Below are 22425 nucleotides of genomic sequence, written 5' to 3'. Positions count from 1 at the left end.
AGGCTTTCTTAATGCTTTTTATTCTTTTGTCTTTTTACTTCTCTTACTGAATAATTTCAAATGACAGTTCTTCAAGTTCACCGATTTTTTTTTCTTCTGCTTGATCAAGTCTGCTGTTGGACCACTCTAGTAAATGTTTTGGTTCAATTATTGTATTTTTCAGCACCAGAATTTCTATCTGACTTTTTCTATATTTCCCTTTTTTTTTTTTGGCTGATATTCTAATTTTGATTATGTATCTTTTTTTCTGAGCTCACTAAGCATCTTTATGGCTGTTATTTTTTGATTCTTTGTCAAGTATCTTATAGGCTTTCATTTATTTAGGGTTCATTTATTTTGATTCTTTGATTGGGCCATGCTTTCCTATTTCTTCATGTGTCTTGTAACTTTGTGCTGGGATTTGCACATTAAAAACAAAAAAACAAAACAAAACAAAACAACAACAACAACAACAACAACAGAAAAAAAAAAAAAAACAGTCGCTTCTCCCAGTCTTTATAGAATGGCTTTAGACAGAGAAAGACCTTTCCTAGTCAGCCCGGCTAAAGATCCCAGAGGCCTCTCAAACTTTTTCTGTGGATGCATCTTTTCTGGATTTGTTCAAGTACATTCTCAGTTAGAGGCATTTGCTGGTTTTTCTTCTTTTTTTCAGGATCTCTTAATTTCTTGCATCCTTGGTCTCTCTTTGTGGTATTTCAGGTTCTCTGGCTTTTAAGCAAGCCACCCAGTTCTTTTTCATTTGCAGTGATCTTCTGTCATCTGGAGTACGCTGGGTCACATCAGCACTCTGAGACAAGAGAGACAGAAACCAGTCCTTTAGGCAACACCTACAAATCCTGCACATTGGATGGATATTTCAGTCTTCTCTTGCTTTCTCCAACGAGAAGCCAGGAGTTGACAGTTTTCCCCCAATTGTACTATATCAAGCTATGGGCTCAATGGCAAGTGAGGGGTTGTGGCAAGTGGGTGCCACAAATTTTCTTACTGACTTTGATGCAGTTGGTTTTGCCCTGACCTGGGGTGCAAGGGCCTCTCAGTTTCTTTGGATTTCTTACAAAGGGAATTGGTCCATGTGTTGTGGAATTGGTTTCTCTGTGGGGAAAGGGGGCATCCTGGATTTTCTATTCTGTTATCTTGCTTATGTCATCTCCCTCGCCACTCTTTAAAATGACAAATACTTACCCTTTGTTAATAATATTCTTTAAAAAAAAATTTAAATGCTGTTCAAGCACAGTAGCGAGAATGGGGAAAAGAGTAGAACAAGGAGTTTGATCTGTAACTGACTGTGAATTAACTGAGATAGCTCACTGCCTTCAGAAGAGTCTGCCCACTGCATTGCTAAGAGGAGTGGCTCTCTACTATTCTCTTTGTACTACTTGTCTTGGGTTGGGTTCCCCCAGAAGCAGATGGAGATTTGAATCACATAACGTATTTCGAACATAGTGCCAAGAAACACTAGAGGAGGAATGAGGAAATAAGATTGAAAAGGAAAAAGAACCAACACAGTGAGTGTTAATGAGCAGGTTACCCCTCTGGGCAACTATGGGTGATTTCTGACAAGCGCCTCTGAGAGGTAGTGCCAAACATGCCTCAGTGTGGTTCCACCCAAGAGGTAAAGTAGCCTGGGGTATTGTTCTCCAACTTCCATCATTAAAAGGACTGCCCCTGGGAATGGTATATTCCTTGTCCCTCTGGCCTGCACCACTCCTGGGCTGAGTCCTCTAAATCCAGTAGGGGAAAATTCACAGGTGCTTGTCTTAGGAAGCAATCAATATTCAAAGAATTGTGAGTTCAGAGGGAACATGGATAACACCCTGTCAGTGTCTGCTCTTCTGGGCTGGCTGTTGCAAATGGCATGCATTTGGATCCTGCAATCCCATATCACCAGATGCTAGAACAGTATCCAGGAAGAATTTGAGGTATTCTAGGAATTCTTAGAAGGTCAGGCAGAGAGAGAGTTTTGGAAATGAGAGCTTAAGCATTTCTTTGGAGAAATCACTAGAGCCTGGTGGAGTTATAGATTCATATGTTCCCTGCATTAAGTTCCCAAGATTGTAGGTTACATTGAATGACAGTCCCATGAAAATCAGTACTGAGAACAGAAAGATTCCTTGTGGAATGGCTTCAACTCAAAGCAGTATTAGCACTCTCAGCATTACCACTCTCATCTAAGCCACTGTCTTCCTCCCAGCTTATTGCCATAGTGTCCTCAATAGTCTCCTTGCTTTTTCTGCAAACCCATCCAATCCCTCTTTGCCTCTCCACGCTGCCCAGTTATTCTCTACACAGTAGCCAGAGAGGACTATCTAGCCCTAAGTCGGATTATGTTGTTCATTTGCTTATAACACACCAGTGGCTTTCTATCTCACTCAGAGAAAAAACTCTAAGGTCCTTTCAGTGGTTTACAGGTCTCTGTATAATCAGCTCCTGCCTCCTCACCTCTGAGGTGACTTAGACCCAGCTGACTTAGCTGGGTGTGGTGGCGGGCACCTGTAGTCCCAGCTACTCGGGAGGCTGAGGCAGGAGAATGGCGTGAACCCCGGAGGCAGAGCTTGCAGTGAGCCCAGATCGCGCCACTGCACTGCGGCGTGGGTGACAGAGCGAGACTCTGTCTCAAAAAAAAAAGGTGGCTTCTTTGCTGTCCCAAGACCATACCATGTGTATTCTCTCCTTGGAGCCTTTCCACGTGCCATTTCCTCTCCCTGGAATACTTCTTCCCACACCCACGTGGATTGCTTTCTTACTTTCTTCAGGTCTCTGCTCAGATATTGGCTTTTATGGTTACTCTGCATGAAATAATTCTTTATTCCTACTTCACAGCTTCATTTTTCTCCATAGCAATTTTTATTACTTATTTCTACAGCTAGAAATGTAAACTCCACAAGGACTCGAATTCTGTTGATTATATTCACTACTACATCTCCAGTGCTTAGAACAGTGCCTCACTTTCAATAAGCAATCAATGATTCCATAAATATTTGCTGAATAAATGAATGAGAGTGTTAATACATGGACGTGGTTGGACAGAAACTGAAGTGTACCCAGGGGAAAGTAGCCAGGCCAGGGAAGTCTAAACCATAAGAAATTGTTGTTGACTTCGAATCGTAGTTTATTTTCCTTTCTTACTCCTTATAATTTATAGTATACGGGGATGCTGAATTTGGAGAACAGAAAGCGTGGTAAGTGACTTCAGATTTTGAGGGACTAGTTTATGAAGAGGAGGATGAAGTTATTCCATGAATTACAAAGGCCAGGACCCCAGATCACAGGACGTAAACTACAGAGAAACATATTTTTGAAGTCAGTGGAGGAAGGAGCTCTCTAACCATTTGTGCTTCCATAAAATGGAATGGACTGCCTTTCTACAGGCAACGAGTCCCCCATCATCAGAGGTGTTCAAGCAGAGTAGAAAGTAGAAGTGAGATCCAGAAGATCTCTGAAGACTCTGTCAACCTTGAAATTCTAGAATTCCATAAACATGAGAGAGAAGCAAAAGTGTCTCTCGTAAAGCATCCCACTACAGTGTGAATGCCATTTACTGAATATTTATCTCCTATAACGTTTTTTTCGTACAACTGGAGAGTATTCCATTATCTGAAAGACTCAAACAAGCCCTGCCCCCACCTTTTTTTTCCAAGCACATACCCGATGTTGGACATTTCTTTTAAATTTTTCACACTAAAAACAGAATTTGACCTTAGTTGGTTTCTGCCCTGAAGGGACATCCTAGCAACGGTGTTCAAGCAGATACAGGCTCAGGCGAAACTGAGAGTGGGTTTTAAAAAAATACTGTTTCTTGGCTGGGCACCGTGGCTCACACCTGTAATCCCAGCACTTTGGGAGGCTGAGGTGGGCAGATCACGAGGTCAGATCAAGACCATCCTGGCTAACACGGTGAAACCTCGTATCTACTAAACATACAAAAAATTAGCTGGGTGTGGTGGCGGGCACCTGTAGTCCCAGCTACTCGGGAGGCTGAGGCAGGAGAATGGCGTGAACCCCGGAGGCAGAGCTTGCAGTGAGCCCAGATCGCGCCACTGCACTGCGGCCTGGGTGACAGAGCGAGACTCTGTCTCAAAAAAAAAAAAAAAAAAAAAAAAAAAAATATATATATATATATATATATGTGTGTGTGTGTGTGTGTGTGTGTGTGTATATATTTATATATTTACTGTTTTTTAGATCCAACCCTTTGTCTGTGTTGAACATCACACATGCAATGGTTAAGCCCCAAATATATCATGATGGAGTAATAACAGGAGAGAGATATTTGGGCTCTGAGTTTCCACCATGTCTCCTAGGTCAGAGCTTCTTATATTTTATGTGCACACAATCATTGGGGTTTGTCTGTCACAATGAAAATTCTAATATATTAGGTCTGTATTGGGGTCTGAGTTTTTGTATTTCTGATAAGCTCTTGAGGGAAACTAGTCAGTTGACCACTTTGTGAATATCACAGTCCTAGTTCATATTCCTTATGGGGCTGTCTATGAAATTGTCTCTATTTGGAGTCAGAAGCAGAAAATCTCATCCAAAGCCTAAAAACATTCTGAATCATTATGATGTTTACTTTGCATCAAGAAAAGCAAAGACAAGTGGTTACTAATGAAAATAAGCTGTTGAAGGGAACTGCCAATTAGATAGAAACAATTCCGCTTGCATCTCACATCAAGGACAAAATTAATCATGCATGCTATTTCCAACAAAAATGCTTTAAGTAAATTATTTAGTATTTATATTTTGTAGTGGTGCATGCCTAATAAAATCAGTGGTTGCAGGGCATGGTTAACCAGCATCATTCAGAATCTAGACCTGCTGCACTACTATAGAACTTGGTGTTTGGAAAATCCCGACCTTTTTGGAGAAGGGGCAGAGGTTTTCACTATCGTTTCTCTGTGGCATCCCAAATTGTGACCTGGCTATTTGTAGTTATCTAATACAGGCTTGTTAAAGGTCTGTGTTCTTAGACAGAAGCCCTGAACTCACTTCTGCTGGAACAGTTCATCACAACGTATGGCAATTTCCTCTTTGTTTGTTTCTTCCCTTCTAAGGCGGGAATGACAGGGACAGGGTCTTGTTCACAGCACATGTAAATATTAAGAAACTAAAGACAGTTAGTTGGGCATGGTGGCTCACGTCTGTAATTCCAGCACTTTGGGAGACCAATGTGGGCAGATCACGAGGTCAGGAGTTCAAGACCAGCCTGTCCAACATGGTGAAACCCAGTCTCTACTAAAAATATAAAAATTAGCCAGGAGTGGTAACTTGCACCTGTAGTCCCAGGTACTCAGGAGGCTGAGGCAGGAGAATCGCTTGAACCTGGGAGGCGGAGGTTGCAGTGAGCTGAGATCGCGCCATTGCACTCCAGCCTGGGCAACAAGAGCAAAACTCTGTCTCAAAAAAAAAAAAAAAAAAAAAAAAAAGAAATGAAAGACATATTTTTTAGATAGAAAGAGTGACACTTTCTTGAGAAGAAGTTCCATCTGCCAGCCCTGATCATATTGTCATCTGCCTTGCAGAATTCACCTGAAACTTTCTCCACTGGCAGACAGATCTTCCTGCATCAGGTCCGGTGCTGCCCCTGACATGAAATGCTCAAGATTTCTAGACATTAAAACACTCTGAAGAATTGAAAGGTAATTCAAAAAGGAAAAATAATGACTGTCTTCAACATGTGTGTGTGCATATATGTGCACACCTACCTGCCTGTGTGTGCTTGTTTAGATAATAAGAAAAATACTAAGAAAGTCTCGATAATTGAAACACTATGGAATTGATACAAGCCAAGAAGCAGACCCAAATACACACAGAGAATGAATAGCTTATCCACTAGATGGCTTAGGAAAAAAAATGACTACTTAGTAAAACAACAAATTAAGTTAAATATGTTTTTCGTATTACACAAACAGAAAACAGAAAAATCCAGATGGCTTATTTAAAGAAATATTAACAAATAAAACAATAAAAGATCTAGAATAAAATGTAGGTAAATATATTTTTGGAGTTCGAAAGACATTTTTAACAAAGAAAGAAAACACAAAGGAAAAGAGGAATATATTTGAATGCATAAAATTTGAACACAAATTTGAAACTGATTTTCATCTTTGATACAATGTCGGTGAATTTCCAATGTTAGTAGAATGTAGGAAATAAATATTCTCATATAATGCTGGATGGACTATGAAATATACTTACATTACTGAAGTGTGATTTGACAAACAAGGTCAAAATCCTGTAAATTTTACATTCTATTTGATGCAGCAGTTGAATTTCCAAAAATTAGTTTTGAGAAAATTATTCTAGTTGTAGGCAAATATTATTTTGCAAAAAATAAGTAGAAACAATTAAGTATTCAACAGTAGGGAGTTAATTTAACAGATCATTAGGCATCAATGTAATGGAATACCATTCATCCATTAAAATGATGAATAAGAATATTTAATGATAAAGAGAAATATTGACAATACATTGTTAAGTAAAGTAGAAGTAAAGCTGTATTGAAAACGGGAACCCTACTTTAAAGACTGGAAGTTTATATGTAAAAAAATAATAGTGGTTATCCTTGAGTTTAGGTATTATGGACAATTTAAAATTCTATTCCTGCTTTTTGTGCATTTTCGTATTTTTATCAATAAACATATTTTACTTCTGAAATCAGAAAGAAGTGTTAATAAAAGAACGAACTCCCTTACAGATGAAAGTAGCATTGTTGTCATTATTAAAAATGAGCAGATGCTAATGTTAATAATTGTTCTAGTTAAGGTCATGTTTTAAGTACGGTTAATAACTATTCTTTTTCTCTGTTAAAATGGGTCTTTTAAAGTTTTTACAAAAGTACACAAAGAAACATGTTGAACAATACTTTAGTAGTCTAGATATAAAAATATGTCTCTTTATATTTGTAAAAATAGACCAAATTATGCTGTGGTAACAAACACCCCTGAACCTCAGTGTTTTTAAATACGAAGGCTTACTTCTCATTTGGGATAAATCTCTTTTTTTTTTTTTTTTTGAGACCGACTTTCACTCTTTGTTGCTCAGACTGGAGTGCAGTGGCTCGATCTCTGCTCACTGCCACCTCTGCCTACCAGGTTGAAGAGATTCTCCTGTCTCAGCCTCCTGAGTAGCTAGGATTACAGGTGCCCTCCACCATGCCTGGCTAATTTTTGTATTTTCAGTAGAGATGGAGTTTTACCATGTTGGCCAGGCTGGCCTCGAACTCCTGACCTTAGGTGATCCACCTGCCTTGGCCTCCCAAAGTGCTAGGATTATAGGCGTGAGCCACCATGCCCAGCCCATTCTGGATAAATTTCTATTGTGGAATTTTGAATGAAGGTGGGGAAGTGGGAGATCAGCCCATCTTGGTCACTCAGTGATCCACTGTCTTGAGTGTTGTCAGAAACTGACACAGTTAAATGAAAGGCAACAGAATCTCATACTGGTTCAGAAATGACATAAGATGTGTTTGCTCACAACACATTAGCCAAAATTAGCTATGTGATCCCATAAATCATAAATGGCCAGGAAGATGGAAAGTCAGAAATATTTGGTGAATAGCATTCATAATTTTCTTCTTTCTTGACTTGAACAGTGGGTCTACAACTAAAATCTGAAGACTAGAAGTTTGTGATCTGGCAATTACCTTGAGAAAAGCTGAAACAATTAGCATAAGCAAAGAAAAAGAGATGCAACAGAGAAAATATTGAGCATATTTCTAGAGGAGCTTAAATTTCCTGCATTTCTCTTTCCTCACTATGATTAACATGAAATTCTATAGGCTGCTCTTTGAAAAGTGATTCACTTCAGTGATTACAATTAAAAACTGTAGTGTTTTATGTATTTTGAAAGATACCTCTATTCCTCTGCCCACCAGCAGGGTTATACAATGTTTTATCCATTTATTTCCAACAGAAGCCACATGTTTACCATGCTGGTAATCTTCTGCAGACATGTCTTGCTGCTTCAAAATGGTATCATGCGGTATTATTATAGTTCCTATTATAGAACCGTCCTCCTATGGCTCATTTTAAGTTTTGTCTATTCTGAATTCTCTATAGGGAGTTTTGTTTTAAAACGAATCTTCCCAGTTAACAAGGACTGGGTTAAAGTAAGAAATGTAATGACTGTTCTATTGTAAGGTAAAATAGTCTTACAAATATCTGAACCAGTAAGCCAATCTAATTAATTAATCTAATATAATTACTTAATTGGAGTAGCCAAAAGCAGTATGCAGAGATTAGGACACAAACGTGGTCTAACTGTGTAGCAGCTGGATCTGAGGTTTTCCAGCGAGCTCAAGTAGGATTCCAGATGTTCCTGTCCAATCCCAGGATGTGAAATGTCAACTGATGTCAACCCTGCCAAAAGATGTTATTTCTTTAGTGCTGGAATATCTCCCATCAGTTAGTCTCCAATGAAAGTGATGAGTGATTCTCATTTGCCATTTTTTTTTCCCTTTCAGGAATGATCCTGAGAAAGCAAAACACACCAATAGCAGGTAGCAAATGAAATAAAAATTGCTTAGCTTGATGCCATGTAAATTCTATTTTCTTTGCATTCTGGTCAATATAAAATGCAATATTAATGGATAAATTAAAAAGCTTTTATGACTCCAGAGAGGATCACTGGAGTACTAGTCATAAATGGCTAGCGGTTTTAAAAGAGTAAGGATTTGAAGCTTACAATACCAGCCAGATATAGTAGAAAGGTCATGGGTATTTGAATGAGACATGTAGTAGCATTTCAACCATATATCATTAGTTCAGAACTTTCTTATGAGCTCCAGACCTTCATTATGAGTAATTGTCCCACAGGTAGTACACATTCAACATGTCTTAAGTGGAACTCATGTTTCCCTTTAAACTTTGTCTCCCCTTCCTCCCACTGTTTCTTTTCCTACTGTGGTGGCTGTGGGAGTGAGAACACTTAAACCAATGTGGGCAATAATCTTGATTCTTTCTTGCCATCAGATCCAATCAGACTCTATGGCAGACACTCACAGTTACCTACCCAATATCCATTCTTCCCGTCTTTCCTACTCAGAACACTGATTTTGTTTAAGTGCAGTAATATAATCCAATAAAAATACTCACCCCTTGAGACTTGGGGTGATCACATAACCCGCTATCGGCCAGTGGGATAAGAGTGGAAGTCTCTTAGAACTTTTGAGAATCCGTTTTCCTGATATTAAATAACAGACTAAGCTAGTTCAATTTTTTTGCCTTCCTCTTTCCCATTTCCTTTCCTGAGGGCAGAAACAATGCCTGCAGAAACAATGCCTGAAGATAGAACACCCATTTTTCAACCATGAAGATAAGAGCCACATGCTTTAGATGATAGAGCAGGAAGCTAGGAAGAACCTAATCTTTGATGGCTTCCTTGAGTAGACACAGATTCTTGGACAGTCTATAGCCAGACTTTTGTAATGTAAGAAAACTAAAACTCTTATTTGGTTGAGCCATTGCAGTGGGCTTCTATTACATGAAACCAAATGCAGTTTGCTATGGTTTGAATATTGGTCCGCTCCAAAACTCTTCTTAAAATGCAATCCCCAATGTTGGCAGTATTGAAAGTTATGGTTGTTAAGAGGCGATTGGGTCATGAAGGCTTAGCCTTCCTGGGAGTGGAATTGGTGGCTTTATAAGAAGATGAAGAAAAATCTGAGGTAGCACACTCAGCTCCCTTGTCATGGGATGTCCTGTACCACTTTGGGACTCTGCAGACTAGCAAGAAGGTCCTCACCAGATAAGGTCCCTTAACCTTGGACTTCCTAGCCTCCAGAACTGTAAGAAATAAATTTCCTTTCTTCATTACCCAATTTTAGGTATTCTGTTATAAACAACAAAAAATGAACTGAAGCACAACCCTAACTACACAACTCCCATGTTTGTTATCTTTACCTATGCAATGTCTCTTAGATCTCTCTGCTTCTGTACATCCCCACTGTCATTTCTTTGGTTTAGATCATTATTCCCTTTTTCCAGAGTTACTGCAATAGCCTCCTAGTTAGACTTTCTGCCATCAGTACTGTTCTTTTTCGGGATTGTCCTTAATGTGGCCAGAGTGTTCAAAAAATGCAATATTAATCTTTTATGCCTTGCTTAGAGCAGTTCAGTGTTTCCTCATGACTTTGTACATAAACCTGAACTCTTCATCATGACTTACAGGACCCTGTACACCTTCATAACCTCATCTCTTGTCGCTCTCTGCCTTGAACTCTGTACTCAAGCCATGTTTAACTTCTGATTCCTTAAATACATCATATTATTTCTGTTTTTGGATTTTTGCAACTGCAGGTCCTCACTTACTTTCTTGTCTTCTGATTGGCTAACTCCTGCTTACTCTATAGTCCTCAGTAGCTGGATACACCGGGGGATACTCATTTAATGAGATGGAGAAGACTCAAGAAAGAAGCATTTGGTTTTAAATGTGTTAAGTTTGGAATATTGATTAACGATCTAAGTTGAGAGGTCCAGGATACAGTTCAATATAGGAGTTGGAAGCTGAGAGGAAAAGTCACAGCTGGAGATACACCTTCAGGAGTCATCAACATCAAGATTGTATTAGAAAACATGGAAAGAATGAGAGCAGTTGGTGAAGGAATAGAGATAAGAAGGGTGCAGGACCAAGCAACACTTGGTGGTCTAGGGAAGGGGCAACTGTCAAAGGACAGTCCTTAGTCTACTGCATTGTAGTTTTTGTTGTTGGTTTCTTTCTACCAGTATCTAGAACTGGACTCCAAACTCCACGAAAGTAGTGTGCATATCTGTTTGGTTTACCATTTTATCCTTGGTGTCTGGCAAAATGCCTGCTATATAGTAGCCATTCAGTGTAACTTTCTTCAAGGAAATAATAGACATGAATTCAACTCCTGCCTACATTGTTAACTGGAGAACCTGTACACCTTGTTTCTTATTTCTCTAAGAATACTAAAATAGTTTTTAAGAATCTTTTCAGTTCTAAAATCCTGATTCTTGAGTGCCTGTGTTCTATACCCAGCAAGCCAATATCCCAGATTTCTGCATCTATCCTGTGATTTGGGATTAGTAAATGTATCCACTGGTATGTTAGAAAGTGAAAGGTTTTGATGTGGCTTCTGATATATACTTTTTCCTCTAGGCTACTAGTGTCCTCTTCTCTAAAGTGAGGGATTTTGACTGTAGCATGTCTACAGCCCCTCATAACTTAAAAATTCTGCATTCCATTGTAGAGGAGGCTAAAAATCGCACTACCTATCTTAGTCCTTATGTGGGATCTTTGGCTGTGTCTAGTAACTAGATTGATGCAACACAGACTGACCAGAGAAAAGCATACAAGCTTTATTAATTTCACACGTACATGGGGATCTTCACAAGAGAGCAACATTTGAAGGAACAGTCAAAGCAAGATGCTTTCATACTTTGTAGACAAATAGTGATACATTCATGAAGAAATGACAGGACAAAGGGATCTCTAGGCTAGGAGCAGTAAATTCTAAGGGTGTCACTAGGAGATATATTGGGGGTGTAAATCTCGTGGAAGATAAGCGTTACGTCAGGGAGTTTGTTCAGGCCCACCGCAGAGACAATATCCTCTTTGGTGATCAGGGATTATTTTCTCACCCTAGTGTGGGGAAAGGCACCCCTCCTAAAGGAATTCTTAGGGCTTGCTGTAGGAAATGGCAGGTCAGATAGCTTTTTCTACAAGTACAGTTTCTCCAACATTTTCTGCATGAAACAATCAATATACAAAGCAGGCATATTTTGGGATGAAGTTTATTAGTCTCTTCACATGCTGCTAATAAATATATGCCCAAGACTGGGTAATTTATAAAGGAAAGAGGTTTAATTGACTCACAGCTCCACACGGCTGGGGAGGCCTCACAATCATGGTGGAGGGCGAAGGGGGAGCAAGACACGTCTTACATGGTGGCAGGTAAGGCAAGAGAGCTTGTGCAGGTGAACTCCTCTTTTTATAAAACCATCAGATCTTATGTGACTTATTTACTATGATGAGAACAGCACAGGAAAAGCCCATCCTCATGATTCAATTACCTCCCACCAGATCCCTCCCATGATTGTGGGAATTATGGTGGCAGCTGCAATTCAAGATGAGATTTAGGTGGAGACACAGCCAAATCATATGAGCATGTCCCTAGCTCCTTCACCATATATATTGGAAAGAATATTAATAAGAGCTAACTTGGATTTTCTGCCTTTTGTGGGCTTCATACTTTTCCAAGTCATTTGTGGAGATAATTTCTTTGAATTATCCTTTTATTATGGGCCTCATTGTATCTCCCCAACAATCTGTATGTTGAAGCTCTAACTCCCAGGACCTCAATGTGACTGGACTTGGAGGTAAGATCTTGTCTTAGACCATTTTTTAAATTGCTTATGTCAGAATTTATGAGACTAATTTATTTTTAAAAAGAAATATATTTCTTATAGTTATGGAGGCTGGGAAGTCCCAGGTTGAGGGACTGCATCTGGCGAGGGCCTTGTTGCTGGTGAGGACATTCTGCAGAGTCCCAGGGTAGCTTGGGGCATCACATGTAAAGGACTGAGTGTGCCGGCTCAGGTCTCTCTTCCTCTTCTTATAAAGCCACCGGTCCCACTTTCATGATAATCTGTTGATCCATTAACCTATTAATCCATTAATCCATGAATAGATTAATCCATTTATGAGAGTATAGCCCTCATGATTAACTCTTAAAGGACCCACCTCTCCACACTCTCATGTTGGAAACGAAATTTCAGCAATGAGTCTTGTGGGGCACAAACATTCAACCTATCACAGGTCCTTAAAGAGGCAATTTAGTTAAAATAAGGTTATTAGGGTGAATCCTAATCTAATATGACTGGTGTCTTTAGAAGAAGAGATCAAGAGAGACAAAATAAGAAAATGAGAGAGAAAGGATGAGAGCAAGAGAGAGAGAGAAAGTGAGAGAGAGAGACCAGGCATGTGCACACACAAATCACTATGTGAACACATACGTGAGAAGGCAACCGTCTGAAAGCCAATGACAGAGGCCTCAAAGAAATGAAACCTGCTGACACCTCGATCTTGTACTTCTAGACTCCAGAACTGTCAGGAAATAAATTTCTGTTGTTTAAGCCACCCAATCTGTGACATTTTGTTATGTCAGCTCTAGCAAACTCAAGCACCACTTAATACATGTAAAAATCTCGTAAGTTCGATATTCTTTTCCTAACCACATTTACAGGTGAGGACACAGAGTTCAGTGAGGTGAAGTGATACAGTCAGCTCATGGTCTTAACCACTACACTCTAATTGAAGCAATGCAAGTGAAAGTGAAGTAAGAAAACCAAGCTTATAAGCCAATAATAACGAACACTTGTTGAACATTTGGTAGGCATAATTGTATGCACTTTATGTGTATGAATTTATTCTTCATAATACTAAATGTCAGTTATTGCTGAGTAACAAATTATCACGTAAATCATAAATCATCAAACAATTGCTTAAACCACAAACATTTATTATATCGCAGCTTTTATGAGTCAAAAATCTGGTCAGATCTTGACTGGGTACCTCTTACTCTGAGCCACTCATAAAACTGTACTTGAGATCTCAGATGGAGGTGTAGTCCTTGCAGGGCCCTCGCAGGGCTCACACTGTGGTTGTTGGCAGGATTTACTTTCTTACAAACGATTGGACTGAGGGTCTCAGGTCATCCCTGGGTGTTGGCCAGAGGCCTCCCTCAGTTCCTTGCCATGTGTACCTCTCCACTGGATGTCTCTCAACATGGAAGCTGGCTTTCATCAGAGCAAGCAAGAGAGAACAGAATGGAAGAGGAAGACAGAAGTTTCAGTCTTTGTGTAACCCAATCTCAGAAGTGATATCCCCTTGATTTTGCCATATTTCATTAATGAGAAGCATGTCATTAGGTCCAGCCTATACTTAAGGGGAGGTGAATACACAAGGACATGTATATTAGGAGGGTGGTGAAGAGGTTGTCTACTATGGATGAGCGAAGCAGAGGCACAGAAACGTCGAACAACATGCTGAAAGTCACACAGCCAGTAAATGGCAAAGACAGGATTTGAACCCAGCTAGTAAACTCTGGGGCCCGTGTTCTTCAGCTTTATGCTACAATGCTTCACTATGCATAATACATCAAATGCTATCAGCAAGTATTGGAAAAAAACCTCTGGAGTAGTGGTAATGGATGAAATCCAGAGTTGCCCTGTACTATTGCAAAATCAGTTATTTTGTTGGGGGCTGAAGGGGGAGCAGTCTGTATCAGCAGTCAGCCAACCTTTTTTTTGTAAAGGGCTGTATAGTAAATATTTAAAGCATCGTCCATATGGTTTCTGTGGCCAACTATTCAACTCTGCTGTTGTAGCTTGAAAGCAGACATAGATAGTAGTTAAATCAATGGGTGTGGTTGTGTTCCAGTGAAATTTTACTTACAAAAACAGGCAGCAGGCTGGATTTGCCTGCAGACTACAGTGTACCAACTCCTGGTCTGAATCACTGTGGGCACATAGATGTGCCAAGAAATTCTTAATGTTGTTAAAGCTAGGGTTACTTGCTTTATTGAGATCTCAGGAGTCACTGAACCAAAGAATGCAGCAGAAGCCATTTCAAAGCAATGGAAGCAAAGAAGGTCGATGTATTATTCCTTGGTCCCTATTCCCCTCAAGACACCCCTAGAGTGCATTTAGCCTTTGCCACTCTATGCGCCTTGAACAACTTGTTTCAATTTGGGGGAAGGAATGCCTCCTTGAATTTTCTTTTAGGCTTTCATTCTATTGTATTCTGGTTAGTTCCTTCTTTGCCCAATGCCTGAGTCCTTTTCCCTTCTTATCAATCTCCTTGCCCTAGGTCTGGTATTTTTCAGGTTGTTAACCTCTTTGCATTATACCCAAGGTTTCTCTTGTAGTTCCCATTATGTTCCCTTAGGTGGAAAGGATCAATTTTCCTGGGAGTTTCCTAAGTTTCCTAACTCCTGAAGAGGAATGCTCGAAAACTCTAGGTGACACCTTGGGCAGAGGCATATCATAGAACTTACCTAAAATTAAGAGTGAGCCCTGGACCCTAGTGAGTTCTAATTTTGAAAGATGGCTCTATCAAACAGACAGGATATAGGAAGCAACAGATGGAGTGGTTTGTCTCAATTGGGGAGCAAACTAAAAAATGTGAAGTTTCATAAAACCAAGCCCACTGGGTGACAATATATACCCTCACAAATGGTCCCCGATAAACTTTTAAAATATTATCTAAAAAGTCAGCTACTTGTGTCAGGGTTTCATCACATAGCAAACCAGTAATTCTACTTTTAGTGTGTTTTCTTTCTCACTGGAAAAAACTATCCTTTGGGAACAAAATATTTGCAGCCAATGCCTTAGTCTTTATATTCTGAGTCTTTATATATAATCTTTAATTTATATTAAACATATTATAAAATATTTAATATACTTTATATATTAAAGTTGCCGGTAGCAGCTTTAGTGGTGATATGATCAACAGTTCCCTAGCTCTTTGCCTAGGGCATTGTTAGTCTTTTATACATATTTATTTTATTTTATTTTGTGCCTTGGACCTCCTAACACTTAATAATATAATTTACTTTGATTACACTGCAGATGGGCCTCTCTCGGACTCTGTTTTAAAAATTAATGCATTTAATTTTAGTAGAAGTGTGCAACAAGACAGCAGGTGACTCAGCTAAGTGAGAGAAGGCTCCTAATTACACTTCTAAATCAAACTGTGCTCCAAGCGCCCTTCTGGGGTTAAGTACCACAGAAATCTAGGGCAATTGATGATTGCTGACTCAGTTTTCCCAAGCTGTAAAATGGGGAGGGGAGTATATTTTTATTCAAGACATCCTGAAGTTTCCAAATATTTAAAATGTATATTCACTACTCTTCCTAAAGCATAGTGTTTAGGGATGCTTAGCAATGAATGACTTCCTTTTTTTCCTCCGTAGGCAGTTTTCTCAATTCCACTCAGCATCACCTGCTGTTTTATTACACATTTTCTCATAATTGCTTTTGTGTAATCAGGGTTTGTAGGATAAATAAAAAAATGACTAGTCATATTTCAAGATACGGAATCCAGGGAGCACCTCAGCATTATTTTAGGATTATTTAAAAATGGATTAATTGCATCATTTTCTTCCTTCTCATAACAATATTTTCTCATTAGGCTGGATTTATTTATCACGTTGCTTTTTCACGTTGTAGTTTTTGCCATGAGAATGAATTATAGACCTTTTCAGAGAGACTTTTAAATGACTAGATGATTTCTTCACTGTGCCATTTGTAAGTGTCACAGTGATGAAGAAAGCAGCTTTATAATTTTTTCTGCATAATAAATTAAGATATGCTTTTGGGAAGGGTGTGGATCATGATTCAAGGAGCAGGGTCCAATTACTAAATTTCAAGAAGGAAAATGTTTAATTAAGATGAAGCCTTGATGATATATTTTGAGGGAAATGGCATTTTGGAGGCAGTTGATTTTGTTGATTAACATGTTTTAAAAATGTTTTGGCCACTTGGTTGGAAGTAGGATCTTTTAAGTCTGGAGTTCTAGGCAAGAAAATAAACATGAATGAATTCAGAGATGAACATGAGTTTACCATAAGAATACTTAACTAAGCACCACCCTGACTAATGGGGTCCCATCTCTACTAAAAATACAAAATGAGCTGGGCATGGTGTTGCATGTCTGTAATCCCAGCTGCTCGGGAGGCTGAGGCAGGAGAATTGCTTGAACCTGGGAGGTGGAGGTTGCAATGAGCTGAGATGGTACCACTGAATTCCAGCGTGGGTGACAGAGCAAGACTCCATCTCAACAAACACACAAACAAGCAAACAAACAAACAAACAAAGCGAAAATGCTTTTGCTTAAAAATCCCAAAGCAGGCTCTTGATTTTAAAAGTGGTCCTGATAAGTAATTAGCATTCTGTTGTAGGGAATTGAAAATAGAGACAAAGATAATATGGAATTTTCTAAATAGAAGCCTTAAGAGTGGCGGAAATGGGAGTTAAAGAAAGAAGGTAATAATAGATTTAAAAAACATTTGAGGTTCGCTATGACCCAGAAGAAATGATGGGGGTTGAAAAGTTATGAAAAGAGGATTCATTAGAGACTTGCTCCCCAGAGTATAGTCCATGAGCTGGCAGGTGCCGTTGACATCACCTGGAGCTTGCTAGAAATGCACAGTCTTGGGCCTCACCAGAGACCAAACACATTTTCACAAGAATCTTTTGTGATGTATGTGCACATTCAGGTTTGAGAAGCACTGCTTTAGAGTAAGACTGAAAATATTTTTTCTTTACCAATAATGCTTCAGTATATAGGGTTCTATTTCCTTGACCATGTGCGGAGCCACACTATTTGATTCTACATTGAACAATACTTGCATAAGCGCCCACATGCAAATGCTGTTTTATAATTTTGAGTTGCTGCATAGGTGCACATATAGGCAGAATCTGTTGCACTTGAGGTTAGAGTTATGAAACAGAATGTAAAGGTCATATACATTGACAACTTAAAATAACAACAACAACAACAAAATGAGGGGTGAGAAGGGAAAGGGAGGTAAGGAAAAGGATAAGTAAAGGAAGTAATTTTCTTCTCTTTGATAACAAGTTGTCAATACTGGTTAAAGTTGAAAATTCAAGAAATGGAGTTTGTCATATTCCAAGTTATAAAAATCTAATAATATAATCAACACAATTTGGGGGTTGAGGCAGGGAGGGAAGGTAGAAGGCCATATTAATGAACCAAATTATTTATCCTTCATGGCAAAGAGCTAGTAGGTGCTGTCCAGGGTTGATAAATCATGAAATAAAGGCAGGAACATGTAGCAAATATGAATCATATTTCAAAAATCCAGGTATGTGAGAAATATTACATTTCTTTATTTCTTCAAGTCCAGTTAAATCAAGTGACAACCTTTTCTCTGATAATTTGGCAAGAATTAAATTATAGTTGGAACTAGGGATCCCCCCACAACCTCTACTCATGTAGTTTAAGATTCTGCAACTTGAATAAACTTGAGAGGGTTCTTTCACATTGGAACTTCATTTTCCTCAGCAGTCTGGTAGTGATGCTACTGCTTGTCCCACCATTTCCCAGAGTTACTATGAATTTAAATCCAGTTAAATTTATGGAACATTTACTTAGCACTTAACAACAAGTAGCTATCAAAATAAAGAGACACAAATAAATACTACAAGTTTCTGTTTACATGGAGCATAAACTCTAGTAGGCAGAGTAGAAAGACATGTACAAAAACAAATGAGTCTCTGTATGTAAAAGAATTTGGAAAACTGTGAAGTATACCACAAGACTTGTGAACAACGATGAGGCATTATTAGTTTTCCCTAACATCATCATCTTGCTGCAGGCTCTCTAGTTGTTAAAGAGAGAGAAATATATTCTTCGTCATGGGTCCTTGTAAATCTCTTAGTTTATAATCAGAAGTAAAAACATTGCTGCAACACTGGCTGCTCCTAAAATGAACAAGTGTGCAGGAATGAATTTCTCTTCAGGCTAAAGGGAAGAAATGCGTTGCTCACATTTTCAAAATCCATATGTTGACTTTCAGTTCCTGGTCCTTCATGTAAGAGTGGGGACTTGGTGTTGGGGAAGGATGAGTAGGTGGAACACAGACGGTTTTTAGGGCAGTGTAACTATTTTGTATGATACTGCAGTGGTGGAAGCATGTCATTATACATTTGTCAAAAACTCTTAGAATGTACAACATCAAGAGTGGACATTAATGTAAACTATGGACTTTGGGTGCCAGTGATGTGTCAATGGAGGTTCATCAATTGTAAACTTGTGTATCATTCTCATGTGAGATGTTCATTGTGGGTAGGTTGTGTGTATGTGTAGGGACAGAGGGTATATGAAAACTATCTATACTTCCTTTGTAATTTTGCCGTGAACCTAAAATTGCCTTTAAAGAGTTCATAATTTAAAAAGTATGTTATAAAATTGTCCTCTCTTGTCAGTTTCTAAATGAAAGGAAATAATTTTTCTTTTGTTTCATTTAGGAGAAAAGACTCATGATTTTGAAACCACATTCTCTTTCACTCACTGAAAGAGACAGAGACTATAAAAAAGGCACTTTTTTTTTTGAGATAGGGTATCTCTCTCTCATTTCCGAGGCTGGATTGTAGTGACAAGATCATGACTCACTACAGCCTCACACTCCTGGGCTCAAGGGATCCTCCCAACTCAGCCTCCTGAGTAGCTGGGTCTACAGGTGCACACCACAATGGCCAGCAAATACTTTTGTTTTTTTGTAGGGTCAGGGTTTTACCATGTTGCTTAGGCTGGTCGAACTTCTGAGCTCAAGCAATCCTCCTGTCTTTGTCTCCCAAAGTGCCAGGATTACAGGTGTAAACCACCATGTCAGGCCAAAGACTGATCCTTTTAAAAAGGATCTTAAGGCTGGGCATGGTGGCTCACGCCTGTAATCCCGGCACTTTGGAAGGCTGAGGTGGGCAGACCACCTGAGGTCAGGAGTTGGGAGACCAACCTGGGCAACATGGTGAAAGCCTACCTCTACTTTTTAAAAAAATTTTTTAATTTATTTTTATTTTTATTTTTTTGAGACAGAGTTTTGGTCTCGTTGCCCACGCTGGAGTTCAATGGCATGATCTCAGTTCACTGCAAACTCCACCTCCTAGGTTCAAGTGATTCTCCTGCCTCAGCCTCCCAAGTAGCTGGGATTACAGGCATGTGCCACCGTGCCTGGCTAATTTCGTATTTTTAGTATACACAGGGTTTCATCAGGTTGGTCAGTCCTGTCTCAAACTCCTGACCCTAAGTGAACCACCCGTCTCGGCCTCCCAAAGTGCTGAGATTACAGGCTTGGACCACCGCGCCCAGCCCTGCCTCTACTGAAAATGTAAAAATTAGCCGGGCATGATTGTGCATCCTGTAGTTCCAGCTACTTGGGAGGCTGAGGCAGGAGAATCACTTGAACCCAGGAGGTGGAGGTTGCAGTGAGTGGAAATTGTGCCATTGCACTCCAGCCTGGGTGAGATTCAGTCTCAAAAATATATAATAAATAAATAAATAAAAAGGGTCTTAACTTTGCCTTCAGGTTAATATCAATTGAAAACATTTATTTATTTATTTATTGAACATGTTAGGCCTGTGTAGATCTCCACACCTCATTGAATGTCACCCAGAGATGGGGCCTTGAGTGCAAGATGACATCACTGGAAAAGTAAGGTAGGGTTGGGTAGTGAAGGACCTTGTGTGGGCGTTGAGCAATGTTCACTTTATTTTCCTGGCATTGAAGAGATGTGGAAGGTTTTGGAAATAGAAAAGCACATTATTTAGGGAAGATGCAAAATTCCATCCCAAATTAGATTCTGAGATTATTGGCTTAAATTGTGTTGTGTTGATCTGCCATTTTACACATCTAGGTGGGCATCTTGTTCTATGTGATCACTGAGAATCTTAGATCTTTCTAAGTCATTCCTTTTTTACCCCCTGAGCATCATTGTCTTCTGCTGCATCTCTTCTGTCTTCACACTCAAAGCTGCATCCCTGCCCCTGCATCCTGGGTTCCAGCCCACAGGAAGAGGACAGAGAATATAGGCAAGTATGTCTGTTGTCTGAAATCCTCAACACAGAAGGGACACATGTCACTGTTACTCACTTTTCTTTGATGATAAGGCAGTCTTGTGGCCATGTCTAACTGCCATCTGGCTTGAGAGCCAAGATTTGGTGAAAACTTCATTATTAGGATGATTTTGGTGAGCACAATAGGGTAATGATTAGATAGATGTTTAAGAAAGGAAGTTCTGACTCTTTTCTTAATTTTCTACAACATCTAGCATAGAACTGTCTATGTGGTAGGCATTTCATTAAAAATTGCTGGCTCATTTATTGATTAATAGATTGATATACCCAGGGTGAGGCTTGCGGGCATCTCCTTTACATACAGTGGCATGTGAAGATCTGCTGGTGGAACCAGCCCAACAATGCCTTCTTCAACACAATAGAGGTGTTGAATAACACAATAACTGTAGTTATTGAAGGTCCATTCTGCTCAGTTAGAGTCGTGTCTGGGAAGTCTACTGCCTCCATAAGACAAAAGGGAATGATATGAGACGCCAAATCAGGAGGTTGGGAAATGATCCAATGTGCCACTCTACCTATTGCCAGGAAGGGACCGACAACAGTCACTATATTGCATTTGTACCACTGCAGTTTGCACAGAGGGATTTTATGTGGAAGTCAAAATACATTTTAATTAATTCTTTTTTCTCTTCCTTTATTCTTTCCAATGGTGAAGCAAATGAATAGTGGTGGTGAGAGAAGCAGGCTCGAATGGGTAGTATTTTATCACAGACGTTGTTTAGAACAGTTCTCCGATGATAATAATATAAAGCTGACTAATTTTTTGCCAGTTTTTAAAAATCATTGTTTTAAAATTTACTACAGATAAGGCACCACCTTGCTGCTTACACTGGAGTGGGCTGCTCCCATCTCCCCACTCCTTGGTGTGCTATTTATTTTCTTCTTCCTCTGTTTTCTTTTCCCATTCTTCTCTGTTTTCAGTAAAACACTGAAAAATATGTGTCCGTTCTCACTGTTTCCCACTTCTCTCTTCCCATTCTCTCCCAAAGTCCCTTTAGTCAGACTTTTGCTCCAACCACATTATTGAATTAGCTGTTGTCAAGGTCAACTGTGACCTCAGAATTGCTAGATCCGATTGTTGATTCTTAGCTCTTGTCTTACTGGACATATCAACAGCATTTATTACACTTGCTCACTTCTTCCTTCTAGAAACCCTTGCTTCGCTTGACTTTCAGGGCACCATCCTCCTTTGGTTTTTCTCCTTTCTGGTGTCTCTCTCTTTCTCTCACTCTTTTTTCATCTCTCTCTTTCTGACCTTTATTTTCTATTATTGGAGAGCCCCAGGGCTCAGTCCTTGGTCCTCTTCTCTTCTCCATCTGCACTCACTGCCTGGGTGATCTCATCCAGTTTCATGGCTTTAAATATCACATATAAATTGGTGACTCCCACATTTATATGTCTTAGCCAGACATCTCCATTCTATTTCAGAGTCTTGCATCCAACACCACCATTTACATCTCCATGGAATAGATGCTTTGAACATGAGTGTCCCCAGCTGACTCCTCATCTCTCTCTACAATTGCTCCATTGGCAGTTTTCCCATCTGAGTTAATGGTAACTCTAGTTGCTCAGGCCAACAGTATAAAGAATTACACATGACTTCTTTTTTCCATTCTGACATCCAGCCTATTGGGAAATTCTAGAGGCTTATTTTCAAAACTGCACCAACACCTGACAATTATTAGCAGTTGCATTGCCATTTCCAAGGCTCAAACCAACGTTGTCTTTCACCTGAATTGTTCCGCAGCCTCCTAAATAATCTCTCAGATCCCACCCATTTATCCTACCTCATATCTATTCTCAACA

General features: G+C 39.4%; 1 long non-coding RNA gene across 1 annotated transcript in view; it reads left to right on the top strand.

Moving 5' to 3' along the window:
* Nucleotides 1-22425, top strand: part of LOC105487810 (uncharacterized) — a 139917-nt gene that overhangs the window by 84586 nt on the left and 32906 nt on the right. Inside the window, exons 3-4 of the long non-coding RNA XR_011620643.1 lie at nt 5520-5636; nt 8462-8497. This is a non-coding gene — a long non-coding RNA (uncharacterized lncRNA). The remainder of the gene's footprint in view (nt 1-5519; nt 5637-8461; nt 8498-22425) is intronic.

Source organism: Macaca nemestrina, chromosome 3 (genome assembly GCF_043159975.1).
Source record: "Macaca nemestrina isolate mMacNem1 chromosome 3, mMacNem.hap1, whole genome shotgun sequence".
In the NCBI taxonomy this organism is placed as follows: Eukaryota; Metazoa; Chordata; class Mammalia; order Primates; family Cercopithecidae; genus Macaca; species Macaca nemestrina.
The sequence above is the reverse complement of the archived record's forward strand: the minus strand, read 5'-3'. Positions and strand labels throughout refer to the sequence as shown.